This window comes from Mustela lutreola, chromosome 3, assembly GCF_030435805.1.
Source record: "Mustela lutreola isolate mMusLut2 chromosome 3, mMusLut2.pri, whole genome shotgun sequence".
Classification (NCBI taxonomy): Eukaryota; Metazoa; Chordata; class Mammalia; order Carnivora; family Mustelidae; genus Mustela; species Mustela lutreola.
The window spans coordinates 32,601,576-32,625,931 of record NC_081292.1 but is presented as its reverse complement, the minus strand read 5'-3'; the positions used below and the strand labels follow the sequence as shown (position 1 = coordinate 32,625,931).

Below are 24,356 nucleotides of genomic sequence, written 5' to 3'. Positions count from 1 at the left end.
GTGTGTGTGTGTGTGTGTGTGTGTGTGTGTGTGTCTGCGCGCGCATGCGTGCGTGTGAAACATATGAAGTGTTGGGACAGGATCAATGGATGAGAGTAAATCCTACCCAGGAGTTCTTTCTCTCCTTATGCATTTTGTTAGGTTTTCAGGACTCTCACAGGTCTCATCATAGTCTGTGTGGATAGATGAAAACTCATACAGTAAGGACCAAGAAAACAGTAACAACAGAACATAGCATTTTATGAACATATATACATATACATATTTAATACTGAATAATCCATGCTTTACGTGGTTATATAGTCTTTTTAAATGAAGGCGTTTGTATAAGAAGCCAAGAATTATAATTTACCATCTTGTGATTTGAATTGCTTTTCCAGGAATTAAGGGTTCTCTGTTCTTTCCGTGGTGTCTGATTAAATGACACACATCAGATTTTCATCATGGCCATAGCTGCGACCAAAACGCTGATGTGTTTCCTTATGGCTTTTTCTGTACAAGCAAAGTGAAATGAAAAATTGAGACTATTGTGTGTATTATTCAGTTTTCCAAGTAATTTCTTGTTTTTCTAGAAGAAGTGTTTCTTATTCCAGTTAAGATAAAACAAAACAAAAAGGATATTAATGGTTAATGTGTGCTGTGATCATGTGAAACTGGGGACTGGAATTTACCATTGATGTTTTTTGCATTTTAACTCCTGTTCGCTTCTTTTCAAGGGTCAGGTGATGGGGTTTGCCCAACAGTAAGCCAATAAAGGTACTGGTAGATGTTCCATATAGTAGATAATCCATTTCAGAATAGGCAATCAGAATGCCCTTTGTAATTATGTAAAAAGATGACGGGGATTTGGAATTTCATTTATAAGTTTGAAATCTGGAATTGGTTGATTTTATTTGCAAACGATTATGAGGTTGAACAGCACACTCTACTTGATCCTGTGTGGTGAATTCTCATATGATCAGCGTAGATAATGGAATATTTCCTTTCCTACTTAAAATGCATTTTCAAAAGGTTTGTAAATATTTGTTTCTTAGGGATCCATTTATCTTCTTCCTCTGTTCCAAAAGAACTATTATAGGGTTACAGAAAAAGATGATAAATGAGCCCAAGGAGTCTGGGTTTAAATTGTGCCACTCTAAGGTTGTACTATTATTTAGTAGACATGCAAAATCTTTGAGCCCATTAATGTTAACTGATTAAGTACTGGATTTTTTTTTTTTTAATGCCAGAATTTTGAAATGAGAATAAGTCAGTCATGGAGCTATTCTGGCTTTTATTTATCTGTAGGTAGATCCATATAAAAATTCAATATAACCAGAAAGAAAAATAGCTGGAAGACATTCCTTTTCAAAGGAATGACCTGGACTTCAGCTGCTCAATTCCCATTCATTTCTGAAGGCCTGAGTAATACGGTCTGTAATTGTATACAAACCTTGTAACAAAGAATGTGACAACAAAACCCATCTGCTCTTAGTTATCCTGGTACACAATACAAAGTAAAACCTGGAATGAACCATTAGGTATTTTGATTAATTAAACTTAACTGATGGTTATCCAGAAATCCTGTTTTATTACAACCTTTACTGAAATTCTCAGTGGAGTTTATGCCCCATGTAAAGTGAACATAATGAAACTTATGGTAATTTAAGACCTTCTAGAAGCTCTGCCTCATCATTCTAAATGGTGAAGCTCATTACATATATTGCATAACTCCAGAGATGGAGATATAGAAGATGTAGAAGTCCATATGGTGTGTACTGACCCCAGTGTTTTATAAAAACAATAGAAACCAAAAATACCTATCACAATACATTGGTTTTTCCATTTTCTATATTTTATATTTATATATACAGTCATAGATATAATTATATTGTGCTTATAAGAAGTATTTTCCATATTTTTACATGGTCTTAATGATTTGCATTTTGCATTTCTGCTCTGTAGCCTCTCAGCTGATTTATCTAAACCTTCTATTTTAAGGCATTTGGCTAGTATCCAGGTTTTATAACTGTTACTGCAATGACTAGATTAATGCATATAGTCATTTGCTTCTAGGTTTTTCTTGGAGAATAGATTTCAATCAGTAAGATTGGTGGATTAGAGGCTGTCTGCATTGTAGGAAGTTAGGGTGCAGAAGGAAAGGATAAAGAAAACAATTGCAGCTTTGGCATTAGACTTCTAGAGTTCCTGTGTTCTTGGAAATTCTAGAATTCTTTGATTCTGGAATATTAGTGTTCAGTTTTTCAACAGGGATCAAACAATCCAACAGTTTGGTTTCATTGAACAATAATTACAAAGGCTGAAGGCAGGCAGCCCTTCCAGGAGTCTGTTAAAGCAGTTCAGGTGTGTAATAGTGATTTCCTCGGTTGAGGGTGTATGTTGAAAATGAACAGAAACATGGCAGTCTACTCCTCATTGACCATTTATTCTGAACACTCTTGTACAAAAAAGAGATAGAAGGTTCCACTCTAAAGTTCATGAAATACTTGAGCAATGAAAATATTTGGAGAGGAATAATCAGATAAATAGACTAGTGTAGATTTTAGATAGGAAAGCTTTGTATTGATTGAACCTTGAACTGAAAGTTAAAGGAAATGGAAGGCTTTTGGTAGCAAGAAGAAAAGGATGGCTTTCTCAAGGTAGGGAGGAACAAAGAAAAATTAAACAAATTCTAATTTCTTCTAGGCACTGAACAAATGAATGGGTTTTTACCTTAATATATATTTTAGCATACTATTTATTTATTGGGGACTTTTGGAGGATACAGAATTGAACTACTATTTCCCTGGTATAAGAATCACTGTATTTTATTTTATTTCAAATTTTTTATTTCAAATTTACATCAAATTTAACTGGCATCAGTTTTGTATTTAAAGATCTGACTCAGACTCCTTTCATTGGAATCTGGGTTACCCTGAAATTGTGTTCACTCTCTTTATGTATTTAATGATTAAGTGTGGCTTCCAATAATATTGCTGATTAAAAGTATAAATAAGTGAAATCTGGAGTATTTACTGGGAGAGAAATATTTATTTATTCCTCAAACCAAATATTTGTCTCCTTTAAAATTTATATTCAGAATTCTCCGTGTGAAAAGATAGGTCACCATTTCCCCCTTTGGATAAAATGATTCAATTTTATATAAAAGCAAAACTGTATAGTATTTAATTAATGGAGAAATTAGTTATCCAAAATGATTGCCATTTCTTTAGAATCCAGCATCCTTAGCATTCCTCTGAAAGCCTACTAGAAATGCAGATTCCTAAATTCTACTCTAGGTTTACTGGTCCATAACCTTGAGGGAGGGGCCCAGGAATCTGGGTTTTAAAAAGCCCTTCAGGTGGTCCTTATGCATGCTTCAAGTGAAAAAGTCTGCTAAATTAGATTTTGTTTTGTTTTTGTGTTTGTTTTTGTTTTTAAGGCTAGACTTAATTATAGCCAACTGGTGCTTAATTCTTATAAATTTTATGCATCTCAAGTTTGGGACCAAATATTGGGTGCACAGTGGATAGTGTTGTGCTTATTTTGTACATCGCTAGATGTTTTTGATGTTGTTTCATAAAATGACATTTTAATTTTGTGACCATAGTGGAAGCTTAGTTTAACACACCTAACTAAAATACACTTGCTTCTTATATTGCTTTAAATTGTGTATTTTAATTTAATTTCATAGTTTGAATTCATGTACTTTACAATGTGTATTTTCTACATCTCAATTATAATTTATATAATTATTAGGACATAGGTTTTTTTAAAACCCCTTCAGTGAATTCTGTTAAAGATAATTAGTGGGATTTACGATATTGGCAATACATGAGCCCACATCATTTCAACACTAAGGAAGAACATGACTTTAATTTGTAAACAAGTTCAGGCATTACTCTTTTTTTTTTTTTCTTTGTCTACCAGTTCTTTTGAAGTGACTTTAAAAAACATCCGAAGTTTTCATTTCACTGTCTTTCTTTTCTCTTTCTTTTCCCTTTCATTTTCTAGATATATTGGTGTGCTTGAGCAGATGAGAGTACAGGTCAGAATTTGCTTTGTTGTTCTCTTTTCTTAGACAGTCACCACAAATACTGGTATGAAAACGAGCTCAGATTGTGCTTAAGACTTAGTCCTGCACTGTTATGGGGCACCTGGGTGGCTCAGTGGGTTAGGCTTCTGCCTTTGGTTCAGTTCATGGTCTCGGGGTTGTGAGATCGAGCCCCGGGGGTGGGCTGTCTGCTCCCCAGGGAGCCTGCTTCCCCCCTCTCCCTCTGCCTACTTGTGATCTCTCTCTGTCAAAAAATAAATAAAATCTTAAAAAAAAAAAAAAAAGACTTGTCCTGTACTGTTAGAGAATGCTTTTTTGCTTATTGAAAAAAAATCTTGGACTGTTAACATTTAGACTTAACTATCTCTCTGCCTGCCTACAGACCTATCTACTACCTACCTACATCCCTACTTACTTATCTCTACCAGTAGGTTAGAGTTAAGGGCAATTCATGCAGATTATTTTGCTGTGGAGAAAATCATTTGTGTATCATAATATAAAAGTAAATTACATGTATTGCATACTGTTTGAGCTAAATATACAGCTTGGGAACATAATTTACTACTTGGGGATATGAAGTAGGCATTCATTGGGTTCATGGTTTGAACCATGTTACTAGCTAAGGAAACATGTAAGTCTTCAAACTTAAAATGATGAAAAATCATTTATCTTCCTAACTTTGGCCTTTCACAAGCTGTGTTTTTGGAGTATCAGACTTCTTCCCTAACTCTTCGGAAGGGACTCCTCTCACAGTGAGCATAATGATGGTACGGAAATCCATCGGGGCTCCCTGTTCAGGAGGCACGGTAGTAGAGAGGTCCTCCCTGACCACCCCATAGAGGACATGACTCCTCCCTTTGTCAGTGGTTGTCACCCTTCGCTGCTTTATTTTTCTTTGAAATAAGTACTCCATACAGGTGAGGACTTCTGTTTATTGAGTTGTTCTAAGCAATCTATACCCAGAATCCTGAGCGGATCCCCGACACCAGAAATTTTCTGGGATTCATTTTCTTTCTTCCTCTTCCGGAGTAGAGGGTTCCTTACAGCTGGAATTCTGTCGATTTTGTTATGTCTCTAGTGCTGAGTATGGTGCTAAGCAGTAGTAACCAATCAAAGGAATCAGGGGAAGGATACTTACGGAAGTGGGCAGAAGTAGAAACGTAGTGTTAGTGGGCTAATGTGTTTGTGTTCCTCCTTTGCATCTTACCCGTCTTCATATTAAAGTCTTACATTAAGAATTCCTAGGTTATCAATGAAACAAGATGGGATTGGGAGGGAGACAAACCATAAGTGACTCTTAATCTCACAAACCAAACTGAGGGTTGCTGGGGGGAGGGGGTTTGGGAGAAGGGGGTGGGATTATGGACATTGGGGAGGGTATGTGCTTTGGTGAGTGCTGTGAAGTGTGTGAACCTGGTAATTCACAGACCTGTACCCCTGGGGATAAAAATATATGTTTATAAAAAATTAAAAATTAAAAATTAAAAAAAAAAAAGAATTCCTAGGTTAGCTGTCTTCATATTGCCCTTTATGTGTTTCTTTAAAAATTTTTTTTCTTAAATTGAAGTTTTTACCAAGGACTAAATTTTTAAAACTGTTCATTTTTCAGTTTCTAGTATGAATTTCACTTGAATTTTTAATGTCTTTTAAAGCATCAATAAAGTGTGACTTAATTATACAGGTATCCTACAGATCTGGGCTGTGACAGTAGTCTAATGAGTATAATCACCCACTTCCTGGCCCATTGTTGTCCAGATGTAGCTGTACTTTCAGCAAACAAATCTAAAAAAGTAAACCTCAGGGGAGGGCTCTCATGATAGGCTGGTTCGAGATGCGGCAAACCACTTACCATGCTAACTTTTTTACACGAAGAAATGTGATTAAGATATGTTAAATGGAAATCTATACAAAACCAGTGAAATTGTTAAAATATTCAAATATGCCATACTGTAACAAGAAAACACTGCAATGCACTGAAATCAGCAGTAGAACAGCTGTGTTTTAAAGGACAGTACTTTGAATGTCACTTGACAATTTGCTTTCAATTAGAAGTAATTTACAGGAAGATGCCCACAAGCTAATCTTTACAGGATAATTAAGTTCCATTTTCTTTACTTTTAATTAAAAAGCAGAAAAGATTTAGCTGATCCATAAAAAATGTTCTGTTTAAACATTCATCAGACTTCACACTCTTTTTTTGTTATTTGTTGTAGCAGATGTTATCAAAAGTGCAGTCTGCTCTGTTTTAAATCCTGAGCATTTGGAAAGTGAAACAGGAGTTGCAGTAGGCATGTACTGGTGAGGTATGATCATTTAGCATCTGTATGTTCTAAGAGGATAGAACAGATACTACTGTTCCATTCCTTAATTATGTTCCGTCTGATGCATTTAATTGTACTACAAAACCACATACATTAAAATGAGAAGCCATGCAGCTGTCAATTTTGAACATTATACGTAGTAGGATGATACCTAAAAAACCCCTTTTACTGCAGATGTCTTAACGTGTCTCTCGATTCAGATGAACACATTTTTTATTGTAATTTTAATAATATAAAATTTGACACTGACTATTTTAACTTGAGTTTTTACTCATTGAAAAGCAGGGAGATTTCATTCGAAAGCCATTTAAAACTTTACTCACTGGTTTTTAACGTGATTTTTTAGCATCACTGCTGTTTTTATTTGGCAAAATAAAATATATTGCCAAAGACGTTTGGAGCTTTGATTTTAAAACTTACTATTGAACATACTATTTTTTTTTTTTTAAGGTGATGAGAGCTGACTAGATCATGAATTGTCATAATAATTCTCACCTTGGACTATGCTAAGGAATTGTATGAAAAACTCTTCAGGCAAGGATTCTTTAGTCCAATATTATAGTGGGTTTTTTTTTTAATTTTTCTATTTTGGGGTAATTAATCTGTTCATGTTGATAATAGCTTTATTTTTTAGACTTTAAAAGATTTCCCTAATTTGAAAAAAAAGTTGAGTCACAATAGAGCAGTCTACATAAAATTTTTATAGTAATCATTCCATTCACTATGCCTTTTGTCAAACAAGCTTGATTTTCAGTCTTCTGATCGGTGAGTACCTAAAATTTAAAGATCCTATTGGAGTTACCTATTTTTGTTTACTTTTATTTTCTTATTTCCCTCTGTTTGAGGGATAACTACAAATGACAAGACAGGTTGTTCACATGCCCATTCATTTATTTGCTTTTGCAATTTACATTTGTATATGTAGGGAATATGCCCAAAGGCACTTTGACCAATATAGTTTAGGAGACTGCAAAATAAAGAAATGCAATTTATTTCAGCATATATTATAAATTTCAGGTAGGAGCTTAATTATAATAATCACAATGCATTCATATAAATGGAGTATGTGTTTGAACATGTAAATGTCATCAGGTTTTGTAATGAACTGGTGAAAATATATGCTTCTTTTATTGAAAGGATAACACTGGAAGAAAAGATTAAGCATGCCCTGTCTTCCTCCTTCCCTCTTCTCTCTTTGGTAATCAACACCTGGTTTGATTACATCTTTTTGAACTCTGAAAGCTATACTATAAACTCTTTACATAGAAGTTTTTATGAAAGGGAATTGTGGCAAACAGTAGTTAAACTTTCCACTTTCAGGAGAATCCCACCTTTTTTTTCTTTTTCTTTCCTTCTTTTTTTTTTTTTTTTTTTTTGTCATCCTGTAATTCAGACTTCCTTTAGTAAACGATCAGCAGTTTTCTTATTGTTCAGGAGAGTGCAGTGATTTCCCTTTGGTGCTTGATTTTCAAGTTTCTGACTGCTTTCAGAAGGATGGAACTGATTCTTATGTATTTGTGGTGCTTGGAGGAGTTATTAACCGGGCTTAGTTTAGGTACCTGTACCCCGTCCGCTGTACCTAATGCATGGCTAGTACATGATTGGTTCTCATTAGATATTCATTTAATAGCTGGTAGACAACGAAGTTTAGACAGAGCTCGATTTGATGCAGTACGCACATTTTGTGAATTCTCCTTTCCTTTCCTTTCTATTCTTTTCCTTTTATTTCTTCCTCCCTCTCTCCCTCCCTCCGTTCCTTCCTTCCTGTAAGATCAAAAGGATCTGTGATCTAAGTAGCCACAAGCAATTGTGTTCCTTTCCATCTCCTTCAGGGCTGTACTTGTAAAGCTAGGATTTGTGAATACTGACCTTCTCACAAACTATACATATAAAACAATTAGATTTTTTTTATAAATACAGAAATAATCAGAAATAATGTCCTACTTCAAGAGATCAAAAAAAGATAGATTTTTTTTTTTCTTGTCTATATTTAATTTATTGGTTTGGGGGTTTTTTTGCTTTTGTAGTTCTTGTGGCTCACCCCTTCCCCACACCCCATGTTTGAGTACTATAATGTTTCTAGCTTTTATTTCTATATCTAAATACATTTTTATTTCTTGCCTGTATTTTCTAAAAATTAATCTTGAATTGGCATCTGTTTTTCCTCTTTATTCCTTCACCCTGCTTGTAATCCTTCCTCCCTCAAGTCTATCCGGTTGACGTTCCAGAAACAACTGACATCTTGTCATCATGGTTTAAAATCTGCTATGGCTCCCTATTACCTACTTCATTAAGTCCAGATTCTTCTGGAATCTGGTTTGGACTTGGTTTTAGGACTTCCCATTACTTTTCCTTTTTCAAGTTATTTCTTATACTTTCTAGGCCATAAGGAAACTTTGTCTTCCTATACTCCATCCCACAACGTCCATTCACTTCCAGTCCCTGCCCCTGACCTTTGCTCGTGTAATTCCCTGCCTTTCCCTCTTCATCATCTAAATCTTCCACATTGAAAAGGTCCGGTGGAAGTCTCACTTGTTCCAAGAAGCTTCCCATTATTCTTCTTATCCTCAGTCTTTACTGTTTTATATTTCTTTTGCAAAAATGGTGTCAGACATTTTGGCAATTTTTAAAAAAAAGATTTTATTTATTTATTTGACAGACAAAGATCACAATTAGGCAGAGGGGCAGGCAGAGAGAGAGGAGGAAGCAGGCTCCCTGCTGAGCAGAGAGCCCAATGCAGGGCTCAATCCCAGGACACCAGGATCATGATCTGAGTTGAAGGCAGAGGCTTTAACCTACTGAGCTACTCAGGCACCCCTTGGCATTTTTTATATTTTATATTTTATATATATTTTTATATTTTATATTTTAAATTTTTCCTAATAGATTAGCTTTGTCTCCCTATGATGAACGTGTGTTTTAATAACAGAAGAAAAGTGTCCTTATGCCCCTTTTGCTTTTTCGTAAACCCTAAATCTCATAGCATGGTGGTAAGCAGGTGATAGGCATTTATATCGTGTCTCGTTTGACTTTTAAAAAGCAGACTGTATATTAGAACTTCCTAAGTAGCTGCATACATGTTTTGGGGAAAGTATGGAATAATATTTTCTCATACATTTAGAATAAGCTCCCCCCCATCACCAAAGACTTGGGGAATATGTTTCATGTTTGTTTCTAGAGCGATTTTCTGCCACTTGGGAAAAAAAATATTCTTTTAAAAGATAATTACCATTCGCTTGAAGAGATAAATCATCAGTTTATTCGGACTATCATTTTAGTTCTCAATAACTCATTTTGGAGCTAAGATGTGAGTGAAAGGAAGGACGTGTAAGTCATCTGTCTCTTTACCCATGGAGCGGCAGTGCCACCATGCCTCTGCCTGTTACTGGGTTCATCAGAGCCTTTGCGTATTTGTAATTACCCTTCCATAAATAGTTCGCAACTTGACCACAGCATTTTACCGCTCCGTTAGAATGAGGCCCAAGGTCCAAGTTAAAAGCAAAATCCTCAATGAATTTAACAAAATTAAGCAAAGAGCTTTAGGTTATAAGAGCAGAGTTAATGGATTCAGCTGTTCTTTACTTTCACTTTAACCAACAAATTTTGCATTCATTTTCCAGATGTGAGCCTCATTCAATTAAAATGGAGTCAAAGTATTTTGTGAAACTCTTACATCACCCCTGGAGATAATTGGAGATAATCTAGTGTGTCACAACACTAGAGCTAGCAAATCAGCATTCGGGGTGGGAGGGGGGTTGGTTTCTTAACTATATGGCTGAAGTATTTCAAGATTAATTTTTAATGCATATTGGCAAACTGTTGCTCGGGTTGTTCATGTGACTCCGCTGTAGCCAGAGCTAGATTATGGTGGGGAATCCTGGAATTCAGAGGCAGCCAATCCCAGAGCGAGGGACAGAATATAGTGGTGTTCCTCGCAGTGTGGTTGGTTCAAGGACCAAAATCAATCAACAACACCTGGAAGCCGGTTAGCAAAACAAATCTGTGGGCTCTACCCCAGACCTCCTAACCCGGAAGCTCTGGCTGGAGCTCAGGAATATACAGAGTAATACCCTCCTCTCCAGGTAAACCTTATATTATGCTAACGTCTAAGAGCTTCTGTCTGAGGAACTGTGGAGTCCAGCTCCTATCATTATCAGATAAACCTATCCTCTGTATTGCAATTGAACAAGCTATCTCTGATGATTTCTGATCTCTCGCCAATTGTCATAAAACGCAGACAAACCAAATCAAGTTTTCTTAAAATATGGGTTATTGCACAATTTTCATTTGTATTTTGAAGTGTATTCTCAACTGATTCATCTGAGCTGATTAAAATGCAAACAAAAGAGCTAGATCGCTGTGATAAGCAGTGGAAATTCCACAGCCTCTTCTAAGAGCAAATGTGTGCTTTATTCAGCTTTGAGCCCTTCCCACCCAGCAGAGAACAAAAGCAACTGTAGAGCAACCTTATTCTGGCTGGGTCTTGGCATTTAGGTGCGTTTCATTTCCGCGCATGGCTGTGTTCTGTCTTCATACAGGAAACTCTCCGCAGAATCAGTCAAATCTCAGATTGCTTGAACTACGAACTACTCCATCAGGCTGATGTTTCCCTAATGAACAGAGGATTTCTAATCCCTATACCAAATAATTAACTGTTTTTCCATATCGAGGTGCTTGGAGTTCTGTATTAGTTATAATACAGAACTTGTAAAATGACTCGACCATTTCTTGAGATCTTCAAGTGTTCATAGTTTGCTATGTAAATGTGTTGGCCATATATTGATCTCTGTCAACATCAATAAATAAGATCAGTAATTAGTGTCATTTAAAAATGTAGATTACAGGGGTGCCTTGGTGTCTCAGTGGGTTAAACCTCTGCCTTCAGCTCAGGTCATGATCCCAGAGTCCTGGGATTGAGCCCCACATTGGGCTCTCTGCTCGGCAGGGAGCCTGCTTCCCCTCTCTCTCTGCCTGCCTCTCTGCCTACTTGTGATCTCTGTCTGTCAAATAAATAAATAAATAAAAATCTTAAAAATATGGATTACAGCTGCTCTCTGTCTTCTCTGCACCGGGAGCACCTCTGCTGCCAAAGCCCACCCCCAATCTCCTGAAAAATGTCCACCTGCGCCAAGTTTGTCTCCAACCCGTTGCTGGTGAGGAGAACCTCTAAGCTGTTGAGTTGATCACTGTCCGCAGTGGAGCTAAACCCACTGCAGATGCTGACAGAGGAGAACCTCAGCAGCTTGGCAGCCCCTCGTCCCCTGACCTCACTGATTCCTAACTATGGCTTCTGAACCAGCGTCATTTCATGGGGCATGGACCCAGCAGCCAAGTGCGCTGGGGCTGAGGCTGCCATGGTAGGGGTGGTTGGTTCTTGGGCTGTGTTGGGAGCCTCATCATTGGTTATGGCAGGAACCCCTCTCTGGAGCAATTGCTCTTCCCCTACACCATTCTGGGCTTTGCCCTCTTGGACACCGTGGGGCTCTTGTGCCTGATGGTGACCTTTCTTATCCTCTTTGCCATGGACAGGGAGCCGTGTCCTCCTCCTGTGTGTCGTCTGCCCTATGTTCCTTTTCCTATACCTCCCCAGGCAGCCTGGGTTGCCTCAGGGTTTAACAGAGAGAAGACAAATACTATGTTAATAAGAAAAACATATGGAGATTATGTCAACTCTTATAATTATATAAATTGTTTCTGAAAATGAACTTTTTATAATAATGCTTTATAGAAACTGCAAGCTTGGCTATAATCGATTCTGCATATGTGAATGTGTGTGTATAATATCCTGGAAGCCCTGCAGTATGTTGTAGAGTATAGGAGGAGAATTTTTGGCTTTGCCAGTTTAGTGTAGCTTAGAGCTGAGACTCAGTTATAACCTCCAGGGCATCTAGAAGTAAAATCATATTTTACTTTTATTTAGGTAAAGGTAGAATTTACCCTACCAAAATCTTTTCTCTACCTTAGGTTGTGTAAAATATTGTGGAGTAGCAATAGTTCTACTGGATCTGGCTTGACTGATCTTTATATTGGTGCTACTAAGTCTGTATTTTACATCTAACTGATTGTATTGAATTTGTGTTATGTCTGATACTGGCTGGGAAGTTATAATGCCCTGGAGGGTTATTACTATTAGTGATACCGAGATGCTGTGATGATAACAAGCTCTTCTTTTCATCTAGAAGGACTCCGTTTTATCATGCTTAGGTTTTTTGTCACATTCTGTTTATTATGTTCATTTATTTTAATTTTACTGATGTCCTTTAAATGCCTGGTCATATCATATTGCTAGACTCCTGGAGGGTGGAGAAGGCAAACTATGTAACTAAAACAGTTTTTTTGTTTTTGTTTCTTTTTCCTCAAAACGGCTTTCCTCTATGAGTGAATCAATGTGGGGGAAGACTGAGTATGTCCCAAAGTGAAGGTAGCTCTTTTCGTTAACCCACTTATAATATTGGCATCTTGTGCCATTAAACTTAAATTTGATACATTTTATTGATTGAATCCCAGAATTTTGGCATAGAGTTCCCTGGGCTCAGGATAATGACTCTAGGTCTGGAGTCACAAATAAAAGTTTTGTTTTGTTTTGTTTTCTTCTAGTGTAACTGCTGATTTTATTATCCGACAATATTTCCAAATTGAGCAGCTCTGTTTAGAGCTTTGGAAGGTGCTGAGACACCTCCCATGGGAGAAGGAACTCTTGATTGATATTTTTTTTGCTTGTATGCTTTGTCAAGGGATTTGTGGAACTACCTTTTACTAAGATACACATTCAAGTGTATCTTCAATCATATTTATATGTTCAAGGACTTTGAAACTCAGGCTTCTTGGATATTACATGTTCACTGAACTATCTCTTAGTATGTATTTATGTCTTTGATAAAATTTTAAGTTGTTATTTAAATTATTCATTTCATCTATGATGCTAGTAGAGTCTTATATATATGTGTGTTTCTTTGGCTTGACAAATATATAGAAAACATGTTAATTCATCCATTGTGTGTGGCTCTATCACCAAGAGTGCCTTTGAAAAGATCATTTGAAATAGTTGCTCTAAAGTGGAAGGGTGGCTAAATTATTTGATTTTAAAATATTTGTATAACAAGGCTTTTTTGAACTTCGTGTTTTTTTTTTTCAATGAAGGAAAAACTACATGAAATGAAAACTACATTTTTTGGGTGCCGATCATAGGAATTGTGATACATGCTCTAATTCAGGTTATCTCATATTGCCCTTATAGTGATACTCCAGCTTAGGCTCAGAGGAATAAAAAGCATGTCTGAGATACAAACCCAGTTCTAACTCCCTGCGCCACTGTGTTTCTACCCTGACGTGCTTACTCTTGCCATGAGGCCACATGCTAATATTTGGTGGAGGGTGCAGTAATAAAAGACATTTGCAAAGGAGTGGAAAAGCCAGATAGCTTTGGTGAAGACATAGGGACATAGGGAATTCTAAGGAGCTGTGTGGGCCCTCTGCTTTGAGAGTATAGGAAGGAAGAAGATCCATTTTCCAAAATCAATTTTTCCTTTCTCTAATTTTCTCAAAATTAGCTTATATAATTGATAGGTATTTATCAGTGTGTGCTTTACAGCCTATCTTGTCCACTTGCATATTGTGGAAAATTAAGTTAAAATAATCTTTTTTTGGGGGGGGGTGAAAGAGAGAAGGGTATGTTGTAGGAAAAATCAGTACCAATTGTATGCTGGTTTTAGCTTGAATCCAGAATTCTGGTACTAAATGAAGATTTTTATTTGTATCCTGTTTATTCAAAAGTTGGGGACACTGAAAATATATTTATTTACTGATATGTATGAACTACCTTTTACTAAGATGATCTTCATGGTATGTGTGGTATGGGAACATTATTCCCCATATGTAAGACTCATTTGAAGCTTTCTTATTCCAGGGTTGAATAGATGGTTGCTAGATAAAGGCATCCATAAAATGATAATTGAGTGTAGTTATAAAAAATAGCTTTCAATTTTGGTTTCTAAGATACACTTGTAAGGGGCGCCTGGGTGGCTCAGTGGGTAAAGCCTCTGCCTTCGGCTCAGGTCATGATCCCAGGGTCCTGGGATCGAGCCCCGTATTGGGCTCTCTGCTCCATGGAGAGCCTGCTTCCTCCTCTCTCTCTGCCTGTCTCTCTGCCTACTTGTGATCTCTCTCTCTGTCTAATAAATAAATAAAATCTTAAAAAAAAAAAGATACACTTGTAAATTTTTATAATGTTACGGCATATTGTCCGGATTGGTTGATTGGGGAAGGGGAGAACTAAAGTAATTCAGACAAGCAATAATTACTAGGTCAAGAAATAGGGCAATTAAAAAATGATTCATGGCAAGTAGGAGTGAGACATTTACATTCTGAAAATTAATTATGGGACATTTTATTTAAATTATAATCAGGAAGAAAAGTTCAGGGAAAAGAAAGAGGTTCAGGGAAATTTTATATATACTCATCTTGAGTACAAATTAGTAAAGATCTTAAATCCAACTAAAGTGTCAGAGTCCCTTAAAGAGATTGGAAAACCCTATTTCACTGTGACTAAAATGCCTGAAGTTTTTACCTCCAAACTAAAATATAATCAAATGTAGAGAGTGTGAATGTTTTGATAAGTCTACCTATATATCCATGATGCAAGAGTACCAAAGACATGGATACTTGATTTTACAGGGTCAACAACGATGTGTTCCATTGGCCAACGCCAGTGTGAGAGCTCATATAAAATCCTCAACAAATTTTGAATTATAAAATATAAAAATTAAATCAATATATAAAGATAAAATATAAAAATTATAAAATCCTCTACAAATTATAAAAATAAATTATTTTGTTTACTTAAGCAACAACAATATCCAGCTGCAATCCATTTATTGTATCGTGCCTTCTTAGAAGCTGGCTTTGACTCTGAAGGTCTGATGTCTCACAGCCTTGGTCTTTGGCCTTGAAGGCACTGACCATTACCGCTCTCATTGGACTCCCATTTTTTTTTTTTTTTCCTTTGGCTCCTTCTCCTTCCACCTCATTTCCCCATTGAACTTTTCTGTCCTGGGCCCTGTTATCTCAGCTTGCTTTCAGCTTTTCTTTTCTTTTTTTTTAAAGATTTTATTTATTTATTTGACAGACAGAAATCACCAATAGGCAGAGAGGCAAGCAAAGAGAGAGGGGGAAGTAGGCTCCCTGCTGAGCAGAGAGCCCAATGCAGGGCTCAATCCCAGGACCCTGAGATCATGACCTGAGCCGAAGGCAGAGGCTTTAACCCACTGAGCCACCCAGGCACCCCGATTTCAGCTTTTCAAACTCCTTTTGTACTCACTCTGATGAGCCCAACCTAGTTTAAGAGTGGGGATATAGAGGGCTCTGGCCTGCCCTTTCCTATTTATTAGGCATTAGGGTATTTGGCATGTTTTCAGTGTTAACTATGGGGCTCTCAACTCACAGGATAAAGCTAATATCCAGTAATTTTAGATCCAGTAGTAGCTGAATGGCACATCCCTGGCTTTTCAGTTTGCAAGTCTGCCCTTCCCATGGCTAATGTAAGAAATCTTGTTTGATTTGAAAGGGTAATATCAAAGACAGGGTTTTAGATTTGAGGACTAGAAATCCCACACCTGAATCGCTCAGAATGTGTTTGCTGGAATCAGATAAAATTCCTTCCAGTGGCTGGTAAACCTCTCTTAGGGTAACAAATTGAAGAATAAAGTAAATTTCATTATCAGATATTCAATTTCAGTATTTAAAATAAGTGATCAAATATAATGCATAATCTCTGAAGTAGTTTGTAGAAGTGACCAATGTAAGTAATGGAATTTGGGTTTAAAAAGGATGCTCTTTGCCATGGGAAAACGTTTTCAGATATCCATCCAGTAAGACCAACATGCAGGAGTTAGCTTCAGGTGTTTTAGTTGTTGTTTATTAAGCAAGTAGAGTGGGGAGAAGGCCCAGAGTCAACTCATTTTTTTTTTGTTTGTTTGTTTTGTTTTGTTTTGTTTTAAGATTTTATTTATTTATTTGACAGGGAGAGATCACAAGTAGGCAGAGAGGCAGGCAAAGAGAGAGAGGGAGAAGCAGGTTCCCCTCTGAGCAGAGAGCCCAATGCGGGACTCGATCCCAGGACCCTGAGATCATGACCCGAGCCGAAGGCAGAGGCTTAACCCATTGAGCCACCCAGGTGCGCCCTTCCCATATTGCTTTTTAAAAGTGTAAAAAAAAAAAAAAAAAAGATTTATCTTTTAGTCCATTCAGAGTGGTTCTCCCAGGAGAAAGACTGATGTACTCAGCCACAAACACTTTACTCAGCTGTACGGGCTTAAAAATGTAGACACTTTTAAATGTAGACAACTTGATTTAACTGCTCCTTTCATTTAGTTTACCATGATGTTTGGAATACTCAGTTTTTCAAGATGATTGATGATTTCTAATACCCCGGCAATAATTTCAGCCTCTGTTAATGCTGAGGTATAAGACTGACATCATCTTTATAAATTTACCGTTTAGTTAATCCAGTCGTGCTGGTTGATTAGTGGTTAAAATCCAAGTATCCCATTAGATACCCAAATGATACTATAATATCTCAAAATAAATGTCTATGCTAATTTTGAATGCAGAATGACATACTGACTTGGGAAAACACTGAATTGATGTCAGTTGCCTTTTAATGGTGTGTGGATGTTATGGTGCTTTGCATAATTTGATCAGCAGGCAAGCTGTACAACATAGAGTTTCCTCCCTTAGACTTCCTACCTATAATCTAGGGTAGTTTTCTTGGTAGGTAGTCAGAGATCTAGAAGCGAAGATTTCTAGACACTGACTGAGGAATCACTAGAGACACATCTTTCAACAGAACCATTTGTATAGTTTCCACAAATAATTCTTTATTAAAGAGACTATGAAGAGATATTAAATCTCTGCATGAAAGTTAAGTTAGATATCATACTAAGAATGTATTTTTTCAATTTTTATTTATTTATTTGAGAGGGAGAGAGAGCATGCACATTTGTGAGTGGGAGTATGGGGTGGTCAGAGGGAGAGGAAGGGAGGGAATCTTAAGTAGGCCTCATGTCCAGCACTGAGCCTGATGTAGGGTTCGATCTCATGACTCTGAGATCATGACCCCAGCCGAAATCAAGAGCCAGGTGCTTCACTGACTGAATCACCCAGGTACTCCATACTGAGAATATTTTTATATTAAATATAAAGTAGGGAAGTTGGATAAACATACAATAAGGATAATTTTTTTAAGGAGATGAAAGGTAATTGCTGTGGTTGCTAGTATTTCCTATTAAAACTGTATAAATTAATATAAGGCCCTGGGATTTTAATCTCCTGGTCCATATTCTTTCACCACTCTGAGCCTAATCAGGCTAATGTGGGTGCTGTAGGCATTCAGAAATTAAATTGAAATATTGATGCTTGACTTTAAGTACAAAGCAAGTGGGACAAGCACAGTGTTTTCTTCCTTTATTTTATTTCTGAATAAATTTATTCATTTTATTATGACACGGAAGACCATGTTAACTCTTTTACTCCCCAGTTCTTTTTCTCTAAACTCCCACTATCAAAATGACTGTATTGTGTCATATCTAGAAAAATGTGGAACGCATGCATCCTCTTTCTCTTTTCCAAGTTGTTATTGCTGGTGTCCATAAATGTTACCGTGGGGGAGAGAAAAGCAGGGTTGGCTAATATGAGAGTCAGTGAGGTGTGGACTTGACTTGTGTTCTGGGAAGGAAGGAAATATTTCTAGAGGAAGGAAGCATGCTGAGGGATCTTGGGCCACAGCTCTGGAGTCTGGGAGAAGCAATTGTCAGCAAATAATCCTTATTAACCACAATTCCAGGAATGGTCTTCATCTAGCTTCAGCTGAATGGACTCTTTATTTTTATTTCATTAAGAGAGACAAAAAACTTAGATCATAAATGCTAGATGAACATTTCCTATCTAATTTTAATATGTCCATATTAGTAGGTCAGTCAAGAGGCTGTAAATGACTGAAGTCAGACCTTCTTATGTTCTGGTAGTAGAGAGAGAGAAAGAGCTAAAGAGGGATAGATACAGATAAGAGAACTGGAGATGCCAAGAGCATCTTAGGTGACGGGAGTGGTCACTTCAGGGGTGGGAAGTTGAGTAGAACTGTCTAGTGTGCTGTTGTGTTGGCTCAGATCATCAAAATGCCTGGTGGATAATAGTTGCTCCACAAAAATACATCTCTCCACTGTCTGGGTCTGGTCACTTCTATTATTTTTGTTTAGCTTGAGGCAATGTGTGGTTTTGACCTAGGAACTTTTTGAAGTTCATGGCTCTGAATCTTAGTGGTTCTGTTTCATTTGATTTACAAAGTACTTTTTAACATTAACTTTTCAATGAAAGAGCTTTATTCCCAGAAGATGTTTTAGCCAGGGGTATACTTGCCATGATTTATGACCAGAGCAAATAATAAAATATATAAAACCACATATGATGGGGCCCATTAAGTTATTTCTAGATAACTTTACTCCTAAGTTAAACTGGCTATGTTTTTCCATGTCTGTGTCTGATAAGTAGATTTATCTCAACATCAGGTTTTCACAAGATTAATAATCCCTCTTTGTTAAGAGAGTCTGGTTTAAAATTGAAGGCAGTTATCCTGATGTGAATTTTATAAACATGTGCTAAATAATATTATACTTTCATATATTTAAAGCATATCTGATATTATAACTATACTTTAAATCAGATGTCTTACAGAAATGGAAGTATACTCAGTAAGAAAAAAAGTGGTTAGGCTAAAAAGATTTTTTTCTTTTGCTTGAATAATACTAGGCTTTCAAAGCTGTAACCTGAATTATTAGCACATATAAATCCATCTTCTTAATTAAATGGGGCCTTTGGCCATTGAACACCAGCATATGGACAGAGGTAGTTACTAAATGTTATTATGAGGCTGGCCTGGCCACATAATCCATTAGAGGTAGGATTCAGTTATATTGGTAGCAGCAAAGTGATTTTTATGGTTGTAAGAATCCTCTCTTTGTTCTGTCAGTATCAATTATTTCAGTACTAATAAAAATCTAAAAAGGGGGTCAAGTTTATGATCTGTGCTTTGGATGGATAATTTGCAACATTTCTATCCAATAAGCCAAGAGTTTCTTTCTTTCTGGAAAGGACCTGTGCTATGTGGCTTGTCTAAATGACCCCAGTGTGTAACTATGGAGAAAGTCAACATGATATCATGGGATTATAATTTTAGAAAATTTCACTGAAGGATATGAATAGATATTAAAATAATAAATACGCACTTACAATAGTATGTCTATAAGTATTTAGGATTGCAGTAGTGACCATTACATATTTTCTTTGGTGATTTTATCAGTGTCAATCAGTTTTGCTTAAAATTTTTTGAGAAATAACTTACAGTAATATGTTAAAATGTGTGGTTACAAGTGAGAGGAAATCTGTGTACTCATTTGAAGTTTTGGTCCACCTTTTAGGGGGACCACCAGTAAATTAGTGAAGAACAGCCCCTTAAAACAACAGTGAAAAGTAAATCAAGGGCAGAACTGGCATGGCATAGTGGAGGGAATAAAGGAACTTACTTTGTGATGGGAAACAGCATCCTGAGAGGATAAGGTAAGAGCTTGTGCATGCATGTATTTTGCAAGTCATGGACCCCTGGAATTCAAGATGTTAGGTAGAGCTTCCTAAAACCCCAGAAGTGTTAAGCCTCTATTTAATACTGTTGGATCTTCCTATGTCCACACACCATGGCGATATTGCCAAGGCATATGTGGAGCTGGTCAGAAAACGTTCATGGCAAGGAGACAGAGATAGGAAACAGACTAGTAGTCAGTCTCTCCAACGTCCAAAGAGTTAAATTTGTCAAGGATTGGTACTTTCGGGAAATGGATTTAATGATGTGGATCTGTATACTTTCCTAGTAATAATGCAGAGGTCATTATACTGTCCACATCCAAGAACAGAAGGGAACTTTAAGAAGAGTTTGTAAACTTAGGGGAAGAAAACCAGATGAAGTGGTTAAGTTGGGTTACAGAGGTTATCTACCTAAAGGCATAGGCTCTTTAGAGCCATCAGAAGGCAATAAAGGAAAATAGACCAGGATATAGACCCCTCAATGGTTATATGATTTCAAATTCAGGAAATTTGTAAATGAACAGGAATATTAAGTTATTGAGTTATGGCTGGAGGTATGAAATTAAAATATAGATAATTTATATATGCTGTGAAAAAAAAAGATGATACTCTTATGTAAGAATAGAATATGATGCTGGGTTAGACTGTTAACTGTAGAAAGAAGATGCTATAAAGGACATTATTAGGATAACTGGCAAAATTTGACTATATATTACATAGTTATGTAATTGGCTATGTATTAGAAAATTGACTATATATTACATAGTTATGTCTACCAACATTAATTATCCTTAATTAGTGAAATGTACAATAGTTGCATATGAGAATGTCCTTGTTCTTACGATACATACTGAATACTTAGAATAAAGGGCCATAAAGCTTGCAACTTACTTCAAAAGGTTTAACAAAATGATAACAGTGATATTTTTATTACTGAGAAAGACATAAAGCACATGTGGCAAAATGTTAGCAGTTGTAATTCAGGTGAATAATGTATGGGCGTTCATTATGTAAGTATTGTAACTTTCTGAAGATTTAAAATATACTCAATAAAAGGTAGAAAAAAATAAATGCAACTAGCAAGTAAAATTACTACTACTACTACTAGTAATAATAATAATGATAATAATAATCATAAATGTGTACTGAACTTTATAGGTAGATGGAAATCTTGATACACAGATGTCCAAAGGCCAGAATAACTATGATTGAGATACTAGAGTACAATGTTCACTATGAAGTTCTAAGGTTAATTTAAATAGGTTTATATCTGTGTACGCCTAACAGCAATAGAAAATTCTCCTCAAACATTTTCCTGAAGGACAATGAACTTTGCAAGTTACCAAACATATCCTTGAATTGTGTTGGAGATAATATTGTGATGTATAAAGAGAAGAAAGAAAGTAGGAAAAGAAAGCTCTTCTAAATTTTATCCATTAGGAGTGTGACATAACTAGGAATTATAATTGGAAGAAAGGTAAGGTTGATGATAATGATCAGAATAAAATGTAAATGAAAGCATGTAAATAAAGAAGAGAGTTCAGTAAATGTAGAAGAAAATGGTAGAAAAAAGTTCCAGGTATGAATAATACTCAAAATCCATAGATCATCTCCCCATTCATATAGGTAAGGCCACTAAGTGTTCTGACCAGCATGGTCATGTTAAATTTCTCCATCTTCCTCTTTAAGCCTTAGGGAAACAAGAAGTCCATTACTGTCCCGATGGCTGGAAGACTTCTCCTTGATCAATTGTCTTAATCTTTTATTCTTACTGTATAATCTTTGTGGATCTTTTTTTGTCTGCTTAACATGGAAGCAAAGGACCTGCGAAAGGTCAAGGAAACCCATACTTTGGTTTTCACCTCCTCAGTTCAGCCAACCATTCACTGAACCCGCATTCATATTTCACAACATTCCTTTTTATCAGGTACCCCTAGAAACCATTTTTACCTCTTTTTGACAGACCTTGCCTTCTAAGTCCATTTTCAATTTTATTTTCCTTTCTGTCTGTTTCTTAAGCCTCCGTTGAAGTACCAGGACACTTTTTTCTCTTTTAATTTCAAACTGTAACTGAAAGGGATCTGAAGAAGAGTAGTCTAGATTTCACAAGGCGGTGACTTCTACCAGTGCCATAATAATGGATACTTTTGTGTCCATTTTTGTGTCCATTTCATCAATACCAGATTGATGAACCTGGTATTCAGGAATGCCAGAGGAAAAGAGATGTCACAGGGATAAATAAAATGCTTTAAAAATAGAAGTCAGGAAGGCTACAAAAATGGAAGGTAGATTATTTGACCAAAAAAATTGCAATTAGTACCTGAATTGCATTTTAAGTCATAGAAAAGCAACAACTACAACAAAATAAAACAAAAGAAATGAGATAAAGAAAGAACAAAGAAAAAAACGAACACTGCATTCTTTTCTTTTAAATACATTAAAACTCGGGAAAATGATAAAGGAGAACATTGTTCTTTTATCAGATGGGAAAGGAAAACTCTTAACTGATGACACACAAAAGGCAGAGACTTTTAATAAGTATTTTCTTTACCTCTGTCTTCACACAAAAAGGTCATCTTTGATCTAATCACTGGAATAGCCAACACCTGGGCTGGACGGCAGAAAGTCATGATAAAGGAAGGAAAGAACTGGAGATTGTGTTAAAAAAAATAAAAAAAATAAAAATAAAAGGTTATTCAAATGCTGGCATTGGCAAACTTTAATATATAAATGGAACTCTTTTAAGTATGGGGTGTCAATTATCTTCCTGTCTGGGGGCTTTCGGTATATATGATCTACACAATCTCTTTCAAATAATAAATAGAAATTTTGTATGTGCAGAGTCTAGGGGAAATCAGACGGGAACTATGATGGAGCCCCAAATCTCAAGAAATTTGCACACAATAAACTAGTCTTGGTTAAAACTTCCTAATAGAGAAAATGTTATAATATGAATTATTTATAAAATTATTCATAAAAGATGCACCACTAGCTAAATAAAGTCCTCACGGGTCCACAGATACTTATCAATGGTTTTAAGAAACCTCAGGAAAACTTTACCAAGTTACTTAAATATGAATTTTTTTGTTTTTTGTTTGTTTGTTTTTTGTTTTCATAAGGGAGTTAGATGGGGAGAACAACAAAGGTTTGGCCAAGTGGACAGGCACGGAAACAGGAAAGCAGTGGCTAGAAGTGGGAAACCACCCAGAGTGGTGACTAGTTAACAAAGTGAATCAGAGTCGGGGAGAAAATCCTGGATTGGCCAATCTCGTCCTCTATAGAGTGGTTCAAGTTTATGGGAGTAAAGACAACAACTTTTTTCCTTCAGATCTTCTAACTTCCTAGGAAGAATATGGGCTCTGTTCCTAATTTACCACCCAGGGACTCCTTTGTCAGAACCCAGGCCATGAATCGTTTGTGATTTTGTTCCTGGTGTACATAGTGTAACTTGATTTTGATTAAGTATTCTGACACAGTGTCCCATGATAACTTTATTAGTATTTTGTGGCAATGAGTTTGGAGCTGCTGTTTTGTCATTATTACTTGATATTTTTCCAAGGTAAAATTACACAAAATTACCCAAAATTCTTGAATTTTTTCCTAATCCATTTTTCCAGTAGGAAAAAATTGACCTATTAGGTCTTACGCCCAAATCTGAATTTTAGGATTTATTACCCTTCAGGGGTGGGGGGGAAGGATTTGCTGGAGAGAAATCAAACAAGGTTTCCGTTGATGGAAAAAAAGCCATGGGATTACCAACTACTTAAGGCGGGTGTAGGAGAGAGAAGAAGAGAGTCAAGGGGAGAAAAGAGTTGCTTGGAGCCCTCTACCCGCAGGGAAGATTTTCATCAGGAAAGCAAAAGACAGGCAAAGCGAGGAGAATGGGAGAGGGAAGATTTGGTCTCTTACCAGCGCAGTAACAAAAGAGGAGGAAGCCAAGGAGAGGATCACACCTATTCTGTATGACCTTTGGGGTAGCCATTGATTCTGCCCACTGGTAAATATGGCAGAGTCAGTGTCCTGGAATGTAACTAAGCAGATGAGAGTCCCTTCCCCTTGTTGGGTAGTGGAGTAAAGACAGGAGTTTTTAGAGAGGCAGGCAAGGCCTTGGCATGCAGATTAGATACTGTAGGCATAAGCATTTTTTTATTCTGTCAATTATCAGTCTGTTTATATGTGCACAAAAGGACACACTCAAAGAAAATTGGCCTATAACCATAGCCCTAGGTAACTTTTGAGGTGAACTGTTCTGTTACTCTCTGGAATTGATCAGGTCCAAGAATTTGCTCCTATAGTTTATCTGTTCTTTGTTCTGTAACATTTCTCTATTAATACAAGATTATTCCTATATGAATAAAAATGCATTTTGTTAT

General features: G+C 36.5%; 1 protein-coding gene and 1 pseudogene across 2 annotated transcripts in view; both read left to right on the top strand.

Moving 5' to 3' along the window:
- Positions 1–24,356, top strand: part of ZFPM2 (zinc finger protein, FOG family member 2) — a 460,096-nt gene that overhangs the window by 29,787 nt on the left and 405,953 nt on the right. The window lies entirely within an intron of this gene.
- Positions 11,381–24,356, top strand: part of LOC131827694 (ATP synthase F(0) complex subunit C2, mitochondrial-like) — a 43,796-nt pseudogene continuing 30,820 nt past the window's right edge.